General features: G+C 41.4%; 1 protein-coding gene and 1 pseudogene across 1 annotated transcript in view; one reads left to right on the plus strand and one right to left on the minus strand.

Moving 5' to 3' along the window:
• The window catches only part of RTN1 (reticulon 1), a 243,951-nt gene that overhangs the window by 84,577 nt on the left and 133,046 nt on the right, over nt 1-26,328 (minus strand). The gene's annotated exons all lie outside the window — the stretch shown is intronic.
• On the plus strand, nt 20,455-21,323 carry LOC113900449 (annotated as a pseudogene).

Genomic DNA, 26,328 nt, shown 5'->3' on the forward strand with positions numbered 1-26,328 from the left:
ATATGTAAGCAATTCAGTACGCTGTTTCAATAAAACTATATTTAAAAACTAATGAGTGGTGCTATACTAAGCATCAAAAGAATAAAGTAATTAGGGATAAAGTTAATAAAATAAGTGCAAGATTTATGCAAAGATAATTAAAAAACAATTTAATTGTTGAAACTAAATTGTTAAATTATTGACAATTGTTGAAATTAAATTGTTAACAGTTATTTTCCATTATAATTAAATGGAAAGATAGCCCATGTTCATGAATTAAAAGTCTTAATACTGTTAACATGGCAATATTCTCCAAACTACAAATTCAACACAATCCCTATCAAGCGATCCCTATCAAAATCCAAGAAACCTTTATCAATTTCTGCTTTTCAGTTGACTCTAAAACTCATATGGAAATGCAAAGGACCCAGAACAGCTAAACCAATATTGAAAAAGAAAAGGTTAGAAGGCTTACACTTCTAGATTTCACTTAGACAGAGCTGTGCAATGCTTTGTGGCTCAGTCATATCTGACTCTTTGAGACCCATGGACTGTAGCCCACCAGGCTCCTCTGTTCATGGGGATTCTCCAGGCAAGAATACTGGAGTGGGTTGCCATGCTCTCCTCCCAGAGATCTTCCCAACCCAGGGATCAAATCCAGGTCTCCCACTTTGCAGGCAGATTTTTTACCATCTAAGCCTCCAGGGAAGCCCTATCCAGAGCTACATTAATCAAAATAGTATGGTACTAGCATAAGGCTAGACATATAGATCAATGGGATATAACTGATAATCTAGAAATAAAGTCCCACATTTATGGTCAACTGTTCTTTTTAAATAATTTTTAAATTTATTTTTAGTTGCGCTGGATCTTCGTTGCTGCACTGGATTTTTGTTGCTGTGAGCAGGCTTTATCTAGTGTGGTGAGTAGGGGCTATCCTTAGTTGCAGTGCTTGGGCTTTTCACTGCGGTGGCTTCCCTTATTGAGGAGCACAGGCTCCAGGTCCATGGTCTTCAGTAGTTACAGCATGCAGCCTCAGTAGCTGCAGTGCATGGGCTTAGTTGCTCTGTGGTATATGGAATTTTCCTGGGCCAGGAATTGAACCCATGTCCTCTGCATTGGCAGGCAGAGTCTTATTCACTGTACCACCAGGGAAGTTTTCAATTATTTTCTGACAAGGATAAGAAGATGTTTCAAAGGAAAACTGTCTTTTTAACAAATGATTCCTGAACAACTGGATGCTGTTGTTCAGTCAGTAAGTTGTATTCAACTCTTTGCGACCCTATGAACAGTAGCATGCCAGGCTTCCCTGTCCTTCATTATATCCCAGAGTTTGCCCAAACTCATGTCTATTGATTAAGTCAGTGATGCTAGTGAAAGTGAAGTTGCTCAGTCATGTCCGACTCTTTGTGACCCCATGGACTATAGCCTACCAGGCTCCTCTGTCCATGGGATGTTCCAGGCAATGGTACTGGAGTGGATTGCCATTATATTCTCCAGTGGATCTTCCCAACCCAGGGATCGAACCCAGGTCTCCTGCATTGTAGACAAACGCTTTAACATCCAACCTTTTAATCCTCTGCTGCCCCCTTCTCCTGTCCTCAATCTTTCCCAGCATTAGGGTCTTTTCCAATGAGTTGGCTCTTTGCATCAGGTGGCCAAAGTATTGTAGCTTCCACTTCAGCATCAGTCCTTCCAATGAATATTCAGAGTTGATTTCCTTTAAGATTGACTAGTTTGATCTCCTTGCTGTCCAAGGGACTCTCAAGAGTCTTCTCCAGCACAATTGGAAAACATCAATTCTTCGGCACTCAGCCTTCTTTATGGTCCAACTCTCACAACTGTACATGACTACTGGAAAAACCATAGCTTTGACTAGAAGGATCTTTGTTGGCAAAGTAATGTCTCTGCTTTTTAATATGCTGTCTAGGTTGGTCATAGCTTTTCTTCCAAGGAGCAAGTGTCTTTTAATTTCATGGCTCCAGTCACCATCCACAGTGATTTTGGAGCCCCCCAAAAGAAAATCTATCATTGTTTCCACTTTTCCCCCATCTATTTGTCATGAAGTAACGGGACCAGATGACATGATTTTCATTTTTTAAATGTTGAGCTTTAAGATGGCTTTTTCACTCTCCTCTTTCACTATCATCAAGAGGCTCTTTAGTTTTTCTTCACTTTCTGCCATTAGAGTGGTATCATCTGTATATCTGAGGTTGTTAATATTTCTCCCAGCAATCTTGATTCCAGCTTCTGAGCCATCTACCTCAGCATTTTGCATGATGTACTTTGCGTACAAGTTAAATAAGCAGGGTGGCAATATACAGTACAGACTTGACGTACTCCTTTCCCTATTTTGAACCAGCCTGTTGTTCCATGTCCAGTCTGTTGCTTCTTGTCCTTTATATAGGTTTCTCAGGAGGCAGGTAACGTGGTCTGGTATTCCCATCTCTTGAAGAATTTTCCACAGTTTGCTGTGATCCACATAGTAAAAGGCTTTAGCATAGTCAATGAAGCAAAAGTAGATTTTTTTTTAATTCCCTTGTTTTTCCTGTGATTCAATGAATGTTGGCAATTTGATCTCTGGTTCCTCTGCCTTTTCTAAATCTAGCTTGTACATCTGGAAGTTCTCAGTTCATGTACTATTAAGCCTAGCTTGAAGGATTTTGAGCATTACCTTGCTAGCATGTGAAATGAGCACAACTGTATGGCAGTTTGAACATTCTTTGGCCTCTCTTTGGGATTGGAACAAAATCTGACCTTTTCCAGTCCTGTGGCCACTGCTGAGTTTTCCAAATTTGCTTGCATATTGAGTGAAGTACTTTCACAGCAATAATCTTTTAGGATTTGAAATAGCTCATTTGGAATTTCATCACCTCCACTGGATATCCACATACAAAAGAATGAAGTCAGACTCCTATCTCACACTAAATAAAAAATTAACTCAAAATGCATCAAGGACTTAAATGTAAGAGCCAAAAATATAAAACTCTTAGAAGAAAACACAAGAGTAAATCTTCATGACTTTGGATAGGCAATGGTTTCTTAAGCATTTCTCAAAAACTTCACCTCATAATCTTTGGGAATTAGTATTTCAACATAGGAATTTATTTTGGAGAGGAACACAAATATTCAGACCATATCATGGTCCCATCATAAAAATTCAAGAATTCTAATTCTTTTATGAACAACCTTCAAATAGTCAAATTTCTGTGAGGTTCAGAGATCTATTGAGATTAAACAACATTACTCAAAAATCCCATCCAATATTTAACAATGTTCCCACTCAGCAAACTACTCCTTATGCCTTTTGAAGATGGAATGAAAAAGCAGTAGGCACAATATGGTCTGCCATCAGGGGAAGAAATAGTCAGACCTTTGAAAACCTGCTGGCACCTAAAAGTCAGCTTTTAGAACTCCAAAGGCCTCGAGTCAATAGCATCTACACACTAGTCCTTGTTTCCATTGACAGGATGACCCTACAATAGAATAAAGTGATGGCCAGGTTTTTCTTTTTTGAATTCAGAATTGTCCTGTGTAGACAGCACAGAAGTAAAGGAAATTATGTCTGTGTGCTGAGTTGTCTGCTACTTTTTGCAACCCCATGGAATTTTCCAGGCAAGAATAAGGGAGAGGGTTGCCATTTCCTACTCCAGGGAATCTTCTAGACCCAGGGATTGAGCCTGGGCCTCCACATCTCCTGCATTAACAGGCGAATTCTTTATCACCACACCATCTGGGAAGCTAAAAGGAAATTATAGAAAAAATCAAGCTGCCAGTTAGTGAGAGGGAAGAGAGAAGAGAAAACCATCTGGAAAGAGCCAATGTTATTCCTGGAGTTTGACCTTCTGCAGCTGCTGCTACTACTGACTTTCCCTGACACAAAGATCAGGAGGAAAATCCACCTCTCACAAAGGTTGCACCAAAGACCATAAAAATACCATTTTGATGCCAACTGAACATATTGGATCGGGGGATGGGAGGAGAAGTGAGTAATCAGAAACCTGGACCATCAATATAAACACTCAGCAAAAAGCAGCATTTATAGTTTTTAGTTAGCCAAACAAACACTTCCTTGGCTTTGAAAAGTAGTACTCAACTGGATGAAAATTTTATATACAGTAAGGGTAATAGAATGGACTTTAAATTCTCCTTTATACACAGAAAAAGCTTATTAAAAGCACCCCAGAGAGTGGATGATAAATTAGTCATTCAACAGCTTCCCCCTGTTCCCAAAATCAATTTTACTTTTGCTTTCATGCAGCCTACCACAAGCTCCCAGGCATAGGGCAGAGGAGCTGTGCATCCTTAGGAATGAACACAGCACCAACCCACCTCACTTTGCAGCTACCCTGGGATCAGCCTCTACTGAGGTAAGCATTTTTATCTAATTATACAGAAGGCTAATGAGTCTCTGAACTTATCCAGTGACTTCAAGTACACTGTATAAACAGAAAAACAGAGAGAAAATACATTTTTACCGTTTGTTCAACTCCCACTGGTGTACTATCACTACAGCATCTAGTGATGGTATTCAAGCTATTGAATCAACAATTCTACTTATGTGGCTCATTTCACAGTAAGCCAAAACAAATACTGTCATCACTTCAGACAATTCAATCTTTCTCCTCAAGGTAAAAAAGGGATAGGAATCATTATTCTACTAATACTTTTCCGTGCCCCAGATTTTTTAAGATATTGGAAAACCAGGCCAGGAAGGTCAGAGTACTCATACAACATCTCAATCATGGCAATGTAAATCAGTAACATAGAGAGAGCTAGGAAAGGTATGGCTTTTATTACTCCTATAACACTTTATTGCATTAATTTGTATATTTGTCTGTCCTTACAAATGCCTCATGGGCAAAGACTGTTATTATCTTTGTCCAGACACAGCCCCGTCGCAACCATGCAGTAGGTGCCAGAGATTTGATTCTTAATGAATGAATGCGCACTTGAATGTGTCAGTAGATTAACATGTGTGAGCAAACACATAGAATACGTACACCGGAATCCACCTGGGTTGTTCATTGCTCTAATTACGTAATTGAGAAAATCCTTTGTTTCTAATGACAGGAATATTAGCAATCTCCATGTGCTCAATGCTTTGGTGCAAACCGATCTTTAAAGAGGGTAGGTACAGAGAAGTGCACTGGATATCTTCACACTTTTCCCTCCTCTGACACCCAATATTGAACTTAAAACTGACAGTATTTGTAGTGAGAATTAATCATAACGGTACGTGGTGCTATTATTTACATTTCCATTTGTATTTATTCTAACCCCTGGATGGGTTGAGGGTTAGTGGAATATTCACTTAAAAGCTACTTCTGGAGAGCAGGTTCTGACTTAAAGTCCTCAGGTGTCCCCACAGAACCTAGCAGAGAATTAGACACATATGGGAGCTCTAATCATGTGCTGAATTACAGCTCACCTAAATAAAATCCTAGGTCCACCAAGTTCCAGAGCAACAGCACAAACTGTCTGACAGCTCTTAAAGGACAGGTTTTTTCATCTGTGTAATGTTTCTGCTTAATGTTAAAAGATGACTGATTAACAATAAGTTGACTTTAACAAGACCCTCAAGGCACAGGGCTGAAGGGCGCATTTGTTGTCCTTGTTAGTGACCTTAAGGTTAGAGGTGTTCATTGCAATATTTTAATTCTATCATCTATCTTTGACCATCCTATTTAAAGCAGCTCCCCTTAGCCTGCTTTATTTTTTAATTCACAGCACTTATCACTATACTATAATATGTGATACTATAGTATGTGTTTCCTTGTATATTGTTAGACTCCTCCACTAACTGAACTCCACGGGAGCAGGGCATCTGCTTTGTTTGCCACTCTCCCCCTGACCCTCACTGTGCCTAGGAAAAAGCCTGGCATGTTAATAGGCTTTCAATAATTATTTACCTAGTGATGCTGCTGAATTTACAAATATTCACTCATCAACAGTCAAACTATCATTTGAGATAAAGCAAAGAAGTCTATGAATGTGTTAACTGCTTGATCATTATCACACATATATGAAAGCATGCACACGCATATCCCACTAAATCGAAACCGAAGTCTTCAGGAAATGAACACCCAGAGCCAAGGGAACATATTCCTCTGACGAAAGCCTCAGCCAGTGATCAGTAGGAAGGAACAGGGCCAAATATTACAAAAGATTTGGAAAGAGATTTGCTGCGTTCTACTAAGACTAAAAAAAAAGGAGGGGAGGAATAGCTGCAAATAAACCAGATGGGGTAGAACGCCATGAAACTTACAGCAGATGGCACTAAAATATTAAACTAACATTTCCTTATGCTCCAAGCTGAGCTCTATGTTAACACTGATTAGGAGAATGAGTCTATTTAAAAACATGCAGATGAAAAATGAATCTGGTATTGTTAAACTGTTCTGCTAAAAACAACTCCAAGCATTAGCATCTAACGTGCTTTCACACAAACGGTATGTTAATGTTATTCAGGCGAAGTTATGTCTAACAAAACCACCTAGAATAGGAGGAAAAAAGGCTCATAAGTCTCATGAATCTGTTCAAAAGCAAGCTCAGTGTGGTAAAGCCATGAAAATCTGCTTCTCTGATCTCCATAGCAACAGCAGCAACCCTCAGATAGACATTTAAAAAACCAGATTTGTTTTTCTCTTTTCTAAGTACCTTTCCATGATATTTTTGGATACTGTTGAAATACAACTGACACTGCATAAGGTGTAAACACACTGCCTGTTCCAATTGCTTCATTATTAGATGGGATGGCTTGTTCTTTTCTCACTTAACCCGCAATGGTGATGCCGCTGTCAACAGCACAGCACCTGGCTCTCTGGGGATGCCCCAGAAAAATACTGCCAACTGAAAGCCAGGCTTAAGAATATTTATAGGTTGGCATAGGCTACCCAGTTGGAGAAGAAGATACCCTCAAGATTTATAAACCATGCAAAGTAATCAGCATATTATCCATCTGCTTTACAAACATTATATAAGGCTTCCACCTAAAAAGGAGTCACAGAATACTCACTTTCTCACTGAATCTGAGGTATAAAGACTATCAAGTCCCAGTCACAATAAAAAGGTAGGGAAAGAATTTAAAATAAGACCATGTAAACAGGTATGCGCTGAAGAATTCTTTCAATTGTTCTGTATTATTAGTCTGTATGCTTGAAAATTTTCATATTAAATATTGGGAAAAAAGAAAATATATCTAATCATCATATAAAACACTAACCAAGGGAAGTTTCCACTGTTTCATGTTCTTATTACAGTTAGTATAACTGAAAAATAGAAGAGGGATATTTGTTCATTGGCTAATTAAAAGTGACCAACTGAAAAAATGTAGAGGATTCTTAAAGAAATTTAAATATGAACTGGGCATTAGATGTAACAGTGGTCCTGTGGTTACATAAGAAAAGTTCCTAGTTTTAGAGAGCACACTGAAGTATTTAGGAGAGGAAACATATTGGTGGCTGTGACTTAATTTTCAAATGCTCCCCCCAAAATTAGGTGAAACATGATAAAAATGGTACTGTTAAATTTTGTAGCTCTATATTTGGAAATTCATTATACTATTCTCTCCAATGTATCTTTGAAATTTTCTACAATAATCTATTTTAAATATCTTGAAAAAAATAGAAGCATGAGTGCTCATTCAAATCAGAGGTAAGAATTAAGTATTTGAAGGGTCAACCCTAATCTTGTCTCCTTTAAAGAATGATTAAAATACATACTATTTTAAGCACTTTGTCAGTGCTTAAATATTATTGTGAAATACCCTGTGTGGATTTCTGGAGTGGGCTAATGAACAATTATTTTTGAAATCATGAAAATGTTGGACAAAGAAGATAAAGCAAAATTTACCAAGTAAGCAAGATATTGTAAGAAACCTCCCTAGATGGGGACAGAAATACTGCACAAATCCTGCCCCTGCCTGATGCCAGTCTGCCTGCTTCTAGGGGACCAGGCAGACAAGAGACTGCCCTGGAGTGGAAGAATGTCAAAGTTTCCTCCCCACTTAGGATAACTGAAAGTATATAAAAAAAAAAATGGAAGTGATTTTTGAAAGAAATGGCCATCATCTGAAGCATTTTATATAAGAAACCCTCAAGGGTTTGTCTGTCTAATTCTAAAGGGGAGGTTTCATGTTTATAATGGTGAGAAGGTGGCTAAACCTTGCCCCCAATGTTATTTCAAATATAGTTTCCCATAAAAACAAATCAGAGAGGTGAATCTTTTTTGTGTAGAGTCATGCTTTGAGAAATGAGGAAGAGGCATCTGCAACATTCCAAGTCTGCCATGAATTCATCCCTTTTAAAGGAAAGTGTATGTGTGTTCATTGTGTGCATGTGCTACTTGCTTAGTCGTGTCCGACTCTGCGAGCCCACGGACTGCAACCTGTCAGGCTTGTCTGTCCATGGAATTCTCCAGGGAAGAATACTGGAGTGGATTGCCATTCCTTTCTCCAGAGGAACTTCCCAACCCAGGGATTGAACCCTGGTCTCTTGCATTGCAGGCAGATTCTTTACCATTTGAGCTATAGGGAAGCCCTGTAATGGAAAATAGTCTTAATGGTTATTTCTGTTTAAGCTGCTACTGCCTGGTCATTCTGTGTTGAGAGAAATCTGATTGGACCATAGTTGGGAGCTTAAGCTAAATACTGATGAGATGAGGTGTGACAGGAGAGCATCAAATGGTGATGAAGCAGTCCACTTGGATCTTCCGCATTCTGGATAACAGAAATGCTGAGTGCACAGAAGGAGGGCAAGATGCTGATGGAGCTCAGGTGCATGGCCAGGCTACTGTGGCTATGATCTGGAGGCCTGCCATACAGACAGCCTCAGAAGGCCAAGGGGTGATCTACCAAGGGGAGCCCATCTGTGCTGCCTTACCCTTCATAACCACCATTACGATGGCAGCCTGCCTGTACAGAAAACATGATCAAATCATGAAATGTGATAATAATTACTTCCATTTACAATGTGCCAGGTCTTCTACTAGCCTAAGCTCCTTAAAAACAGTTTCAGTGTATTCAATTTACATTTCATTACAATTCAAGAGAGTAGGAATTACTAGCCACATTTTACAGATGAAGCCTCAGAAGTTTTAAGCCAGCAAGTGGTAGACTAGGGTTCAAACCCAAAGCTGTCTGATTCCAGAGCTCATGCCTTAATCACTATGTAATACAACTTTAATAACAAACCTTATTTTAATTGAGTTGTGCTGTATTCAAAACAACAAGAAGCATGTGCTGCAGAAAGTTTTCCCATTTTATGAGGGTTATAAAGTTTCAACAGACTAGTCTTGCACAAATTCCATAGGCTCAGCAAAGAAAAGCTGGACAGTGGCCTACAGTGATGTCACCTTCTGCTTTGTCAACTCAAATCTATTATTGGCTTTATCAGCGGAACCTCAGAAAGCATCTTTCTTTGCTGACTCCATTTGCCCTTTCCTGGGCTGATCACTCTAGGAGAGTTCAGCCAAGAGGTAGATGCCCTTCATGAGCAACAGTGGGGATTCACAAGCAATGTTCTCTTCTTAATTAGCCTATTATTCTTTAATCTTTCACTGGATTCAATAACATTTAAATGAGCTCCTAGAAAAGAGCACAATCTATAAAACACACTGACATACAATAAAATCCCATAATATACTTCTGGGGCTTCATCCGTGTGTCTAGAGTCACTGCTCATTTAGTCACCAAATGTTTATTGAGTCTCTACAAACTTATTAGGTGCCATTGTAGGCACTGGAAATAGAGCACTGAAAGAAAGTATGTAATCTCAAAGAGCTTGAGATCTATGTGGTAAGAACAAGAAATAAACAATAAAAATGCATATTTAATATACTGGGTAATGATAAGTACTATGAAGATCTACAGTAAGAGATAATTACACAAGAGGTCTGTGATAAAGACTTGATGCATCCAGTTTCCACAGTGTCCCATGCATCAGGGGAGAGTCACATTACTAATTCTGGCCAATGGACCATAAGCAAAAGTGACATGTTTCATTTCCAGGAGGAAGCTTTGAAGAGCTAATATGCCCCTCCAGCTCTCTCTTCCCCTGGCGTGGAAACCTGGGAAGCTATATGTTGATATTTAGTGGCATGGGAGGGAGGAAGCTTGGATCCCTTTGTAATTGGATAAAAAAAGAGCTCCCATCAATGAGCATAAGATTTTATATGACCTAGAAATAAACATCTGTTGAGATAAGCCATTGAGATTTGAGGGTTCCTTACTAAAGTATAGCCTAACTCAAACAAACTAAGTAGAGAACACTGGAGCCTAGGGAGAGACAACAAATGAGACTATTGGGAGCCCATACACCATGGATGGAGTTAACGCAGTGGCAGTTAACTGGATAGACATCTTAAATCCCCCAAGGGACACTGAAAGCACTCATCTACATATGTAACACTCAAAGATTATACTCTGGGATATTTAAAGTAGGGCCTAAGCATATGTATTTTGGGGAAAAAAAACTACTCAAAAAGATGATCAGTTGGATTTGTTGGCTTTAAGAAACCTCTCTATGGGCAACCCATTCAACAATATGCTTAGGAATGAGTTTATTAGTGAGATCAAGTCAACTTCATATTAATCATTGGAAAACAGCCAATCAAACTGCAGCATATAGAGATAACCTGCAAGATATTTGAAATATTATGAAAGAATTTTTGTACTAAATGAGTAGCTGGACTAGATTCTTCCAAAGCTCCACTCACTGTATGGTTATTATTAACATAAATATTTAAATAGTAATAAAATGAGAGGGTAATAAATCATCTAAATTAATTATCACAAGAATCCTGTGATGCTGGTACTATTCTCCACTTAGAACAAGTGAAAAAATCTAAGTGCAGACAGGGTAACTGCCGAAAATCACAGCTAGTAACAAATGGTAGAACCAGGATCCAAACCCAGCTGGTTCACGATACGCAGTTAAAACAATACAGAGTTTAGAGAAAGGTACTCTAGATAAGGGGCCACCAGGTGGGAAACACTTTAGGCACGGGCTCAGGGAATGGCTCGGAGAAGGCAATGGCGCCCCAGTCCAGTACTCTTGCCTGGAAAAGCCCATGGATGGAGGAGCCTGGCAGGCTGCAGTCCATGGGGTTGCTAGAGTCGGACACGACTGAGCGACTTCACTTTCACTTTCATGCACTGGAGAAGGAAATGGCAACCCACTCCAGTGTTCTTGCCTGGAGAATCCCAGGGACGGGGGAGCCTGGTGGGCTGCCATCTATGGGGTCGCACAGAGTCAGACACGACTGAAGTGACTTAGCAGCAGCAGGGAATAGCTGCTCTGATTCTAGTTAAGGACCCAAGTCCTTAGAGAACAGAACAGTTCACAGGCTGCCAAAGTATGATGGAAATTTTCAATGAAACAATCTACTCTTCTTGCCCCAATTCTATGCTCACCAGGCAACAATGAGCTTATCTCCACATTGGGGTGGAATTCTCCTGACACATCTCCAGGTAAACTGGAAATGGGCATTCTGGTTTATATCAGATTCAGATACATTTGTGTTTCAGAACACTTAGTATTGAGAACAGAGTCTTGGACTGAGAAAACTACTCTCTAGAGTAGATCAGCTCTACCATCGGGTGGTTCATTCCTTCAGATCTGTTACATAGAAGGGATCACACAGTAGCTCGCTAACACACACACACAAAAGAATTGGTTTGTTAAATTACCTCTATAGTGCACTCTAGGAAATGGAGAGTATCAGGGACCCCAGGGAAATAGGATACAGAAAATGCATTTTTGAAAGGGAAGCAGGTGATCTTAGGAGCACTGGGTTCCAAAGTGGGGGTCTTGAGTAGCTTCAGGTCAGGGATACACCAGATGTGGGAGGTAGAGGACCCCAAGATCCTGCCCTGGGTTAGCCCTACCAGTGGGACTACTTCAGTTCTCCCAGTGTTCTGTCTCACAGAAACTTTCTATGCTTCTGTTCTAGTGGACCTGAGGGTCACCAGCAGAGCTGCTTCTTGATTTTCAGAATTCCAGAGAACATGAACTAATCACCTTGTGGTTATTAAAGATTTGTTCAGTTTTTATGACAATATTTAGATAAGTAGCAACAGAACATCTTGAGGACAAGAGTGTCATTTTCTAATTTGCTCAGAGTTACCTCACCAGTAACTCAACAGAATGAGAAAGACTAGAGATCTCTTCAAGAAAATTAGAGATACCAAGGGAACATTTCATGCAAAGATGGGCTCAATAAAGGATAGAAATGATATGGACCTAACAGAAGCAGAAGATATTAAGAAGAGGTGGCAAGAATACACAGAAGAACTGTACAAAAAAGATCTTCACAACCAAGATAATCATGATGGTTTGATCACTTACCTACAGCCAGACATCTTGGAATGTGAAGTCCAGTGGGCCTTAGAAAGTATCATTACGAACAAAGCTAGTGGAGGTGATGGCATTCCAGTTGAGCTATTTCAAATCTTGAAAGGTGATGCTGTGAAAGTGCTGCACTCAATATGCCAGCAAATTTGGAAAACTCAGCAGTGGCCACAGGACTGGAATAGGTCAGTTTTCATTCCAATCCCAAAGAAAGGCAATGCCAAAGAATGCTCAAACTACCGCACAATTGCACTCATCTCACACGCTAGTAAAGTAATGCTCAAAATTCTCCAAGCCAGGCTTCAGCAATACGTGAACCATGAACTTCCAGATGTTCAAGCTGGTTTTAGAAAAGGCAGAGGAACCAGAGATCAAATTGCCAACATCTGCTGGATCATCGAAAAAGCAAGAGAGTTCCAGAAAAACATCTGTTTCTTCTTTATTGACTATGCCAAAGCCTTTGACTGTGTGGATCACAATAAACTGTGGAGATTCTGAAAGAGATGGGAATACCAGACCACCTGACCTGCCTCTTGAGAAACCTATATGCAGGTCAGGAAGCAACAGTTAGAACTGGACATGGAACAACAGACTGGTTCCAAATAGGAAAAGGAGTATGTCAAGGCTGTATATTGTCACCCTGCTTATTTAACTTATATGCAGAGTACATCATGAGAAATGATGGGCGGCAAGAAGCACAAGCTGGAATCAAGATTGCTGGGAGAAATATCAATAACCTCAGAGATGCAGATGACACCACCCTTATGGCAGAAGGTGAAGAGGAACTAAAAAGCCTCTTGATGAAAGCGAAAGTGGAGAGTGAAAAGTTGGCTTAAAGCTCAACATTCAGAAAATGAAGATCATGGCATCTGGTCCCATCACTTCATGGGAAATAGGTGGGGAAACAGTGGAAACAGTGTCAGACTTTATTTTGGGGGGCTCCAAAATCACTGCAGATGGTGACTGCAGCCATGAAATTAAAAGACGCTTACTCCTTGGAAGGAAAGTTATGACCAACCTAGATACCATATTTAAAAGCAGAGACATTACTTTGCCAACAAAGGTCCGTCTAGTCAAGGCTATAGTTTTTCCAGTGGTCATGTATGGATGTGAGAGTTGGACTGTGAAGAAGGCTGAGCACCGAAGAATTGATGCTTTTGAACTGTGGTGTTGGAGAAGACTCTTGAGAGTCCCTTGGACTGCAAGGAGATCCAACCAGTCCATTCTGAAGGAGATTAGCCCTGGGATTTCAGTGGAAGGAATGACGCTAAAGCTGAAACTCCAGTACTTCGGCCACCTCATGCGAAGAGTTGACTCATTGGAAAAGACTCTGATGCTGGGAGGGATTGGGGGCAGGAGGAGAAGGGGACGACAGAGGATGAGATGGCTGGATGGCATCACTGACTCGATGGACGTGAGTCTGAGTGAACTCCGGGAGTTGGCAATGGACAGGAAGGCCTGGCGTGCTGAAGTTCATGGGGTTGCAAAGAGTCGAACACAACTGAGTGACTGAACTGAACCACACCTCACCAGTATTTCTAAGAGTAGGATCAATTAGCATCAGCAAAGGAGAGTACAAAGGAGAAAGGTAGAGAGAAGGAGAGGCAAAACATAAAACTTATACAACCATGGAACATATGGTCCAACATACATTCTAACTGTAGATCTTCTTTCTTAACCTCACCTTTACATCATGAGTTACCATACTAGTCAAGATGAGGCTGGCTATGGTAACAAATAACCCTTACCATGGGAACAATCTGTTTTGGGGCTAACTTAATAGAGCAATATGTGTGTTCATTAGCAGGCAGCTTCCCTCCAAGCAGTCATTCAGAGGCCCAGGCTCCTTCCCTTTTGTTATCCCTTACAGCCTAAAGGAAGAAAAGGCACAACTACATCTTAGCCGCCCTGCCCCCAGATGTGACCCACATCGCTTCCACTTACATTCCACTGATAACAATCAGGTGTTTAGCTTCATCTACATGCAAAGAGGGCTAGAAAATGCAGTGGCTGACTAAACAGTCTTACCCAGCAATGATGCTACACTACGGAAGTGAAGTGAAAGTGAAAGTCACTTAGTCGGGTCTGACTCTTTGAGACCCCATGGACTATACAGTCCATGGAATTTTCCAAGCCATAATACTGGAGTGGGTAGTTGTTCCCTTCTCCAGGGGATTGTGGCAACCCAGGAATGGAACCAGTGTCTCCTGCATTGTAGGTAGATTCTTTACCAGCTGAGCCTCCAGGAAAGCAAAATATTGAAGAGGAAGTATCAATTTGGTGGAAACTGATCTATCTTTACCCGTTACAAAATGAGCATTATATAAATCACAAGAACAAATATACAAAAGGGAGATAAAACTTACACTTCAAGTGAACGATCTTATGCCTCATCTTAGAGGCAATCAGTCCAGATTTGACAGATGAACAGTATAGCTGAAATCTGAAAGTATCTTTTTCAAAGAGGACTTTGCCATCAGTCTCCAGGGCATTGGTCTCTGCTGTACTGATGCTGAAGCTGAAACTCCAATACTTTGGCCACCTGATGAAGAATTAACTCATTGGAAAAGACCCTGATGCTGGGAAAGATTGAAGGTGGGAGGAGAAGGGGACAACAGAGGATGAGATGGTTGGATGGCATCACCGACTCAATGGATATGAGTTTTCGTAAACTCTGGGAGCTGGTGATAGACAGGGAGGCCTCACATGCTGCAGTCCATGGGGTTGCAAAGAGTCAGACACGACTGAGTGACTGAACTGAACTGAACTGAACAGGATCTGAGGGAAAGTTGTGGTCTACACAGGAACTAGGGGTTTAGAAGTCAAAGTGAAAGCCAGGATTTTTGGCTTTGTAAGTAGAGCACAGACTTGTGGGATAAATAAAATCTACTCAAATTTTCAAGATTCTGTTTTCAGAATAAGAAAGGGCTTTAAAATGTGGACCCCAACAAAGGGAAGAGAGAAAAAATAAAAAGGACACATCAACAGTGAGGCCATTCTACTTATATCAAAATTATCTAGAACCAAGTTATTTATGATTTTATTTGCCTAACATTTGAGAAAACTGTGACTCTATGTAAAGTGATTTGACCATCACTTGGCTAACCTAAAATTTAAAAATTAAAAAAAAAAAAATTAAATCCTCTCCAGATGATTGGACTGAATTTCCACATCACTCACCACACTACCACTTGATCTAACTGTGCTTCATGCACCATTATAAAACTATTTACAGCAGTATATGTTTAAGATATTAGATCTTAACCTCCAAATTATAAAGCCACATCACATAGAGAAGCATTTAGGTTTACTTACAAACAAGTCAACTAGCTGGAAATCAATTTAGTTGGAAAAGGGCACTGGATCAGAGCCAGGAGACCTTATCTCAAATTTTGGTTCTTTTACCCCTGCAACATCACTGAGAACAACTAATTGTACCTCAAATCCTGACTTCAATATAAAAGGAGGGTGTTGATCAAAAAACTCCAGTTAGTATGAAACTTTGATTCATGAATCCTATATGATATTATATTTTTTGGCACAGGCAAAATGGCTAACTTAAAATTAATTCTGGTACAAACCAGGTTACCCTTTTAGGAATTTTTTTGGACCTCTGTCCTCGTGCTTATTTCAAGGAAAATATGGATGACAATTTAAATGATCAATCCCTATACAAACGGTGCAGTCACATGGACACTGGAAAATCACTGAAAGATACATTTTCTTACATCCTAACCCAGGAACTCTGTAAATTTGAAATGTGTAATTTCAAATCCTAGTGGCTTCAGATGAGGTTAAAAACTAGAGGTTGGATATTTTCATCACAACCACTGGATGGCAACAGACATTTACAGTGAGTGGAGAAAATCAATATGAAAGCCATTCTCGGCTTTACTTGGCTTTTTCTGCGTTTTTAGATATAGCATTGAATTTCCTACAGATGTTAGGGGGAGGTAAACAAAAGTGAATTTGAGAGCAAAAACAAACAAAAAAAAGATAGCTTTGGAACACATATTCTGCTTTTGTAAGTGCTTTGCATTTAGAGAAATCTCCCAAGATTTCAGTGTTCAGCTGAGTTGTAAAAGAGGTACCAGCCAGAAGAGTTAAATCAGAATGCTGTGTTTACCAGAGTACGCAGGTTTGAGCTGAATTATTTATCAGCGGTAGTGAAATTTTTGATCTTGTGTAAGAAGATTAAGCTTGCTACTTCATTTGTCACTGGAAGCATACAGTTCAACCCCAGGCTGAGGCTTTCTCCCCCTCCCATGAATTTTCTAAGCTATGGGCAGAGGCCATTTGGAGGACTCCTCTGGCCCAGTGAGGTAGGAAACAGTGGGCCTCTGGGCTGGACACCTGGTATCTGTTAAGTGGAGTAAAATTCAAGCTTTGTTCTCACCCAGACCCTCCAAGGACAAAGCTAGTGGTAAAAGCTGAGCTCTGCTAAAGCAAAGAGAAAAGGTATCCACTCCTGAGGTCAAGGAAGACTTCCCTGTCTGCACAAGCACAGGCTTCTTGGGGGTTGAAAAGGGAGGGGACCCCAACCCATAATAAACGTGGACATGCACTCATAGGCCTCTGCCGTGGGATCCATCTTGGAAAAAGTTGCACACGCATCTTGGGGAGGGTCCATGGACCAGCAGTATGAAGAAAGAATCAAGATAATGAGCCAAAAGGAAACAAAGACGCGGAAGGACTTTCCTATATAAGTGATTTATGTCCCTCTGTACCGCGGTTCTCCTTACTCAGGACACCCACACTCCTCTCCAGGTGTGTGTCTCTGCCTAGTGTCTGACTTCCTGAGCTCCTCGGCGTCCGCACTCTCTCTGGGTGTGTATCTCTGCCCTGCTTCTGAGTTGGATAAACTGTTTTCCTGTGTGCTCTTTCATACATTGTGCTGTGTCTCTAATAATAAATGTTGTACCTGCTTTTAGTATTTGCCTCCTTGAAACATTCTTGCTTTCAAATAGTGGCAAGAGCCAGGGCCACTTTGCTTCTAGCCTCTGGTCCCTGGTGGTGTAGTGGTTAGGATTCTTGGTTTTCATCCAGGTCACCCAGGTTTAATTCCTGGGGAGGGAACTAAGATCTCTTCTCAGGACTGCTCATTGCTCTCCCTCCAAAATCACCAGAAGGCCCCAAACTACTGGGAACATGAACTGTTAGCTAGCTGTGTCCCTGCCCGCCCTTTGCAGGTCTTTGTTCTGGAGCCTCTGTGGGGTGGGAAGATAGCAGTAGCACCTCCAGAATAAGCCTGTAAGTCCAGGTGGTGCTCACACTATCCCCCCTCCACTTCTCCTATAAGGAGGTGGACGTCTCAGAGTTGACAGTACAAATTTCATTCTAAATCCCACATATAAACCATTTAAAACACCTAAGCTCAATCAGGAGAAGGCAATGGCACCCCACTCCAGTACTCTTGCCTGGAAAATCCCATGGGCGGAGGAACCTGGTAGGCTGCCATCCATGGGGTCGCAAAGAGTCAGAAACGACTGAGCGACTTCACTTTCACTTTTCACTTTCATGCATTGGAGAAGGAAATGGCAATGGCAAGCCACTCCACTGTTCTTGCTCGGAGAATCCCAGGGACGGGGGAGCCTGGTGGGCTGCTGTCTATGGGGTCGCACAGAGTCAGACACAACTGAAGCGACTTAGCAGCAGCAGCAGCAGCAGCAGCAGCAGCAGCAGCAAGCTCAATCAGAAAACCTGCCTGGCAGGATTCTGGCCCAGGCCCTGAAAAAGATGGGACACTTAAGAGAAACAAACCTGACAGATAACTCTGAGGGCTTTAAGAGATCAGCCTCAACACAGTCCCTGGAACGATAGTTCTCAAATTCTGGTGTGCCTAGGATTTACTGGGGAGCCACTTAATGAAGCAGATTCCTCAGCCCATTCTTAGGAGATCCTGGAGGTGAGCCTAGGAATCTGTATTTTATCAAACAGTTTATGATGTCAATGGTCCCCAACTGCACTTTGAGAAACACTGTCTAGAAAAACAAATGTCTCCACTGAGTCCCTAATCCACTCTCCCTGCCACATGCCCTCAGTTTCCACAAGAAGAGAGAAAGAGTCCTGGATCAAGGCTTTCCTTGGCAGAAGAGGACCCCTAGGTCATTTAAAACCCAAAAGGACCATTAAAGAGATAAGGCTGACTCAGGAAGCACTGAGTAATCACAAATAACAATAATCAACTGCAGGCTTGAGCTGAAGTTCACTAGGGCCAGTGATATACTTGTTCCCACTTCAGACCCCAGTTTGAATGTTTGCCTTAAACTACCTTTTCTCTGACTTTATCCTCTGCTTTCTGGCAAGCTACCATCTTTGCTTGTTAGTATAATTTTGATCCATATTTGGAATTTCACTTTAGACTTTCTGAAGCTTTTGTGAGTTCCTGGCCCTCGCCAAAATTATACCTAACTCTTTTTAAAGAACCAACTTGCTGTCCCCCATCCTTGCCTACCTCACTCTATGTCCTATTTAACTTCCATAGGTACCATATTTGACCCTTATTCCAGCTCCGGTCTCAGCCACTCAAACATCACTGTCACCAAAACACGTTAATAACTATTATACCCCCCAATGCTTGGCCATAAAAATATACTAGATATACAGCTCAACCTGGGAGAGAATATTTCAGAGCCAGCATTACCCAAATGGATGATTTTCCCATAGTAGACATAAAAAAATTGGCTTCAGTGAATAAAGAAACTGCATTGAGGTTTAGGGTATTTTTCCTATTATAAATATTTTTGCATCTATTTATAATAATTATGGTGACAAAAACTGAAATATAATTGAGAGATGTGGGAATAAAGTCACCCCAAATACCAATCCACCAATCAGTAAGTCCAATTAAGACAATCTTCAAAATAAACTTAAAATTCAGCCATTCCTCTTTATTTTCATTGCTACTTCCCTCTCCCTGTCATATCATGATAAAGGCCAAACTCTGCACTGTGGCCTGGGCATGAAAAGGCACTGCCAACCTTGTTGCTGTGGTTTAGTCACTAAATCATGTCCAACTCTTTTGAGACCCCATGGGCTATATCCTCCAGGCTCCTTTGTTCATTGGATTTCCCAGGCAAGAATACCAGAGTGGCTTGCCATCTCCTTCTCCATGGCCCTTCCCAACCTAGGGACTGAACCTATATCTCCTGCACTGCAGGCAGATTCTTTACCACTGAGCCACCAGGGAAACCAACGACGACAACAACAACAACACAACTCTAACCATGGAGACATTTTTTTTCAGTTTCTAGAACGCTCCCAGAACTTTCTTGCCTGTAGCTTTTGTATTGTCTGTTGTCCAGAATGTTTTAAAATGATGTCTTGCCATAGTTGATTCCTTAGTTCCTCCTCTCTGACCTTCTGATCCAAGTTCCACTACCACCAAGTACTCTCTCACGAGAACACATCATTCTGTTGATTTCTATTTAATGTCAGCCCCTCCCCCACCCAAATGAAGCCCTGCAATTGGTGGATTCATGTCTGCCTTGGTCATCACTATATTGCCTGCATCAGACAGGCAGTATACCATATTGAATGAAGGAAAGGAAGGAAGAATGAATTGAATTGACTAGGTCTTCCTTTGGTGGCGCTGGCATAACCTTGGGTAAAATTTATGTTATCTGTATTACAGCAGTGTTTTGTGGGGTTACAAAGATAGGATTCAGAAGCAGAGACCATAACTGTGAGTGCCCCACACAGATTTAGAGGAAAGTGAAGTTAGCATTTGAAAGGAGTGGAGACTCCTCTGGAGTCTTGATGCTGAAAATTAGATGTACGTGGATTATAGTATCCAATCTCCATGACTGCATCGGTAAGCAAAGATGATTTATGTGAAGGATAAAGGGACTAGATAGAGAATCAGGATCACCATCTAAATAGGGTCATTATTTCTCAGAGGCACCAAAACATATGCCATCTGTGAACTCTTATCTCTACAGGCAGGTTGGACTTGGATCCATCTTAAGGGCTTATCTATGCCCCACTCAGTGACAGACTTTTATTTTGGGGGGCTCCAAAATCACTGCAGATGGTGACTGCAGCCATGAAATTAAAGACACTTGCTCTTTGGAAGAAAAGTTAAGACCAATATAGAGAGCATATTAAAAAGCAGAGACAGCTCAGTCAGACAGGCGTGCAGATGCTTCTGGAAGTAATAGCACAATGGCTGCCCAAGGAGAACCCCAAGTTCAGTTCAAACTTTTTTTGGTTGGTGATGGTGGTACTGGAAGAACCATCTGACTGGTGAAGCGTCATCTGACTGGTGAATCTGAGAAGTATGCAGCTACCTTGGGTGTGGAGATCCATCCTCTTGTGTTCCATACCAACAGAGGACCTATTAAGTTCAATGTATGGGGTACAGCTGGTCACGAGAATTTTGGTGGACTGAGAGATGGCTATTACATACAAGCTCAGTGTGCTATTATTATGTTTGATGTAACATTGAGAGTTACTTACAAGAATTACTTACAAGAATGTGCCTAACTGGCATTGGGAACTGGTACGAGTGTGTGAGAACATCCCAATTGTGTTGTGTGGCAACAAAGTGGATATTAAGGACAGAAAGGTTAAGGCAAAGTCAATTGTCTTCCACCGAAAGAAGAATCTTCAGAACTATGACATTTCTGGCAAAAGTAACTTCAGCTTTGAAAAGCCCTTCCTCTGGCTTGCTAGAAAACTGACCGGAGACCCTAACTTGGAGTTTGTTGCTGTGTCTGCTCTTGCCCCGCCAGAGGTGGTCATGGACCCAGCCCTGGCAGCACAGTATGAGCACGATTTAGAGGCTACTCAGACAACTGCTCTCCCGGATGAAGATGGTGACCTGTGAGAAAGTGAAGCTGGGGCCCAGCATCAGAAGTCTAGTTTTATAGGCAACTGTCCTGTGATGTCAGCGGTGTGGCGTGTTTGCCACTTTATTATATAGCTAAGCAGAACATGTGCTTAATCTTTGGATGCTGAAGGAGATGGATGGGCTTTGGAGTGAATGTGGCAGTTTAAAAAAAAAAAAAAAAACTTTCATTTTTTGGACCTGCATATTTAGGTGGTTTGGAACACAACTGTTTCCTCCTTGAGTTTCAAATATAAGACTGCTGTAGTCACACAACAATATTGAGAGGTGGGATCTTGTTTGTTACTGTCATTTCCATTCCTTTTCGTTTAGAATCAGAATAACGTTGTATTTCAAATATCTAAAAAAAAAAAAGCAGAGACATTACTTTGCCAACAAAGGTCCGTATAGTCAAAGTTGTGGTTTTTCCAGTAGTCATATATAGATGTGAGTTGGACTATAAAGAAAGCTGGGCATTGAAGAATTGATGCTTTTGAACGGTGGTGTTGGAGAAGACTCTTGAGAGTCCCTTGGACTGCAGGGAGATCCAACCAGTCCATCCTAAAGGAAATCAGTCCTGAATATTCACTGGAAGGACTGATGCTGAAGCTGAAGCTCCAACACTTTGGCCACCTGATGCAAAGAACTGACTGATTTGAAAAGACCCTGATGCTGGGAAAGATTGAAAGCAGGAGGAGAAGGGGACGACAGAGGATGAGATGGTTGGATGGCATCACCAACTCAATGAATGTGGGTCTATATAAACTCCAGGAGTTGGTGATGGACAGGGAGGCCTGGCGTGCTGCAGTCCATGGGGTCGCAAAGAGTCAGACACGACTGAGTGACTGAACTGAAATGATGCCCCACTCTGTGCCCAGGCAAAATTTACTAGGGAGTTGGGTTCACTGTGTCTGAAGGACTTGGCATCAAAATATTACAACAACAATTTTGGATCTATATATACATCCTGTAGGTGAAGTGTCAAAAATATCTGTCCCTAGAAACAGTTTAAGTGCTGGGTCACCAAGATTTGGAGCAAATCTCTTCAAGGTTGAGAAGGAAACCTTCCCAGGGTCCTGAAGCCACGATTTAAAAGGCAGATCAATATGCAATTTGGGACAATGCTAACCTTGTAACTGTTGCAGAAGGAAAAACCAATAAGGTGAACTGCCTATCGGCAGCCTCATTCTGTGCTGCTAAACCAGCACAGAGAATACCTTCTACCACTGGGCAGCATCTCATAAAAGTAACTTAATAGCTTTGAATAGTCTAAAATGGAAGGTTCAATGTCTCCATCTAAATATTTACACTGCATACATCCTCACAGAAGCCAGACTTTACCCAGCAGTTTCTGGTCCATCTTGTTGAAATCTGGCATGGGGGAAGCGGCTGTAATATTAGGGACATCAGTCTTTGGGCCAATTGTGAAACCTGCATTGTGAAAGAAAGATCCTGTCCAAGAACCTTTATGGCCTGTTTTACTAATTCAGTTTCATGGAAGCAAATAAATATGGGACTAAAGTATGTTAACTTTTTTAAAAAAAAGAATTACAGGAAGAAAAGTAAATGGGTCACACTTATTCTGGTTCTCTCCAAAATATTTTAGGACAGAAGCACTATCTAGTATATTAATAATAATGAAAAGTAATAATAAACATCATAAATGCTAGGTCTTTTTGAGAAGACCTCCATCTGGGAGTCTTCTTGCAAATCACTCCCCTAAGGAGATAAGCTTTTCCCTGCTACAGAGGGCTAAGCCCTGCAAGCTCCAGCTGCTGCAGCTGGTGCCTGCAGAGAGAAGGTGCAGAGGCCTGCCTCCCAGGGCACGGGATGGGATGGAAACAGCCGAGTGCCCCTCACTCTCTCTCATTAAAAAGCACCATATGCCCAGGGCACGCTCACCAAGGTGTTTTTCACTACAGGTTGGGCTGCTTAGCTCATCTGCTTACAGAAAAAATTCTCTTTAGCATGCTTATTAAAAGTGCAAGTTTATGCTCATCCTGATGTTGCAGTTCTAGGGCAGGGGCCAAACAGGAATCTGCATTTTCAGTCAGCAGGAGACTATGAGGTACCCTGTGCTGAGGCTTTGGGATGCTCTGGGAACCACTGGCTTAAACCAGTATTTCTCAAACTGGGATCACTGGATGCCCTATTGAAAGTTCCAAATAATTATTTTTTTACATTTTGCACTTTGTTTTTGGTAATTTTTCAAATATTAAGAGCATCCTGGATAATATGGATAATTGTACAGCCAAATACTACTGCCAACACTTCCACTGAAGTTTTACAATCAGGTTCTTCCTCTAACTTGGTCTCAGGCCACTCAGTCTTTACTCAGCCTTTACTCAGATCCAGACCTGATCTGAATATCCATACCAGAGTGAAGCCTGAATGATATCCCTTCATTCACTCAGGAAGGGAGTAGAAGAAGGAAAGGAGCAGATTTTGACAAAGGACATCAATGTACTAAATGTGAGGTGGAGGGGGGTAGTCTATAGGATGTTCACTAAAGAGTGAGGAAATGGACTTGGAGCCCAGAATGAAAGACTTCTCCAAAGCCTGGGAGGTGCTACACATGAGGCAGTGGCTGAAAATCTGTGTGGATGAGAGCAAGAAAATGAGGGAAGAAGGAAGACAGGGAAAGGACTCAGGTCAAACAAAGGAATCAGGAGGAAGGTAGCAAAAGAGATTGGGGGAAAGGTCAGAGACTGAGGGGATAACCAAGAAGGAGAAACATCAGGGAGATAAAGGAAGACAGTTTTGAGAAGAGAACAGTCTCCATGTGAGCTAATGGTGTCCCTGATTTTACTGCTAAAAGAAGTTAAAATAGTCTGTTCAATATGATATCACTTGTGCAATAAAAACCCATGTATACCAAAATACACAAAGAAAATTTCTGAAAGCAATAAGAACAACAAAAACAGAAGCCTGCAGTTATCTCTAAGACTTAGAAATGTAAGGTTGGATCAGGAGAACTTAAACTTTTTATTTTGCACCATTTCTTATGTTCCATTTATTTATTTTGAACATACATTATTTTCTCACTAATGTTTTAAGGACTGTTCAGCAGTACAACATTAAAGTATCCAGGAGAACAAGAAAGATGAGACTGAAAAGAGGTCTTTTGGTTGTTGTTGGTGACGTTCTTCAGAACAGTTTCAGGTCAGAATGTTAATACTGACTTCCATGGTCTAAAGCATTGCTTCTCAAGCCTTAGCATGAATAGGAATCACTTGGACATCTTGATAAAATGCAGATTCTAATCAGTATGTAGGTCTGGGAAGGAGCCTGACATTTCTAACAGGCTCCCACATGACGTCCTGGTGGCTGGTCTGACACTATGCTTTTGAACTGCAAGGAAAAGTAATCAGAATGCTGGGAATGGAGGTGAGTACCCAGAGACCACTACTTCTCAAAGAATGCTCCGTAGATGATGAAGCCTACACCACACTCTAATAAAAGATTCTGCAATCAAATAGGTGGAAATATACTGCACTCCCACCCTGATGAGTCACATTGGGTATTAATGTTTTATTGAGAATTTTTCATTTGTTTTCAACTAAGACATTCCTAAAAGGGTCAACCTTGCAACAGTGAAAATTTATCTACCCTGTGATGTTGAGAGGCCATCCTTGAGGGTGTGGGGAAGCAAAATAACAGGGGAGTAGGAGCTCAGGGGGTGCACAGAGAAGGGAAACTGGAATATGATGAAGCTCATCTGGTCTTCAGTGCAACAGCAGCAGAGGTCTCCGAAAGGTAAGAAAGCTTCATAAATAGACCTTGTCAGGACAAGCACATGCCAGTAAATAAAGCCCAGTGCTCCTTGACAGTATGTGCTATGATATTTGCCAAACCTCATTCTAAATATTTCTGGACCTTCCCAAAACTTAGCCCAGCACCAGCATTAGCAGGATAACTTCAAAGCCAGGGAGAAGAGCGTACTTGTGAATATATGAACATGAATGCGTTTACACTGTCAGAGGCTTGAGGAAACCACAGAAGCTGACCTGACCCCACTGCTGTGGGGAGTCGCACTTGACTTGAGCGCAACCCTCCTGTCCACAGACAGTGATTAAGAACAGCCTGGGGGAGGCTGCTCCTCCCACCCGCTGAGGTGGAGCAGGTGAGACCAGAAGAACCCCAGGGCTCCAATAACCTGCTGGCAGCACCGAGTCATCTGCGCAGCACCGCCAGCGCTCGGCTGCCTCAGAACAACCTTTCAGACTCTCTTCATAGATAATGAGGCTGAGAGCGCCGAGTTTCAGTGGGAGACTGGATTTCAAAGGATCCCTCAGTGCGGAGGAGAGCAGAGGCTATTCACCGTGGTCTGCCTTAATCGTTTGAAAAGACTGCCACTTTCTCTTTTCTAATGTCTAACGTGGCAGCAGAGGGTCCAAGCCATATGGGGCAACTTGCACAGAGATTAGAATGGTACCAGACTCAGCTGTAAAATATGCTCTGAAGCCTTTGCATTCACAGCAGTACTTTTCCATCGCCTTAGCTCTTTATTGGACGTTTGGTCGCTCGGTCAGTCCTGCTGCGGTACTTGTCTCTCAAATATACTAATGAGGGGAATGGGCCTGCACAATACCATTCTCTCTTTATTAGACTTCAGATTTCCTTACTTTGGAGGATAAATATATTTGAGCAGCACCGTGCACATGTGACCATTTCACTACGGGGATGCTAATTAGGGGATAAAATGGAAATACATGCCTGTTACAGTACAGTGATATGAACCCATACTCTGAATGACTCAAGAGTTCCTGCTTCAAGCTCCCTGAAAGCTGCAGGGCCCTGTCCCACCACAGTCAGAGTGGTGGCAAAAGAATCCAAATTAGTTCTAATATTCGCGCAACAAATACACATTTCCACTGCAAAGTCTGTCACAGAAGAGCCTCCCTATTGCACACACTAAATATACTTTAAACTCTCAGGGATGAATTATTTGGGATATCAGGAGTCAATTATGTCAGGGCCCACGTGATGCCACGTGTCTAGGCCACCAGTAACCATGCAGCAGGTTATCTTTTCATTGCATTCCTCCTGTTTCCCCCTTTGCAATGTGTTCATTTTAAAGAATTTAGAAGCGAGCTTCCAATCTATAATGAGAAAGATTTTGTCCTCTATTTTTATATGAGGCACTTTAATTGCTACTAACATTGAAATTAG

This window comes from Bos indicus x Bos taurus, chromosome 10 (genome assembly GCF_003369695.1).
Source record: "Bos indicus x Bos taurus breed Angus x Brahman F1 hybrid chromosome 10, Bos_hybrid_MaternalHap_v2.0, whole genome shotgun sequence".
Classification (NCBI taxonomy): domain Eukaryota; kingdom Metazoa; phylum Chordata; class Mammalia; order Artiodactyla; family Bovidae; genus Bos; species Bos indicus x Bos taurus.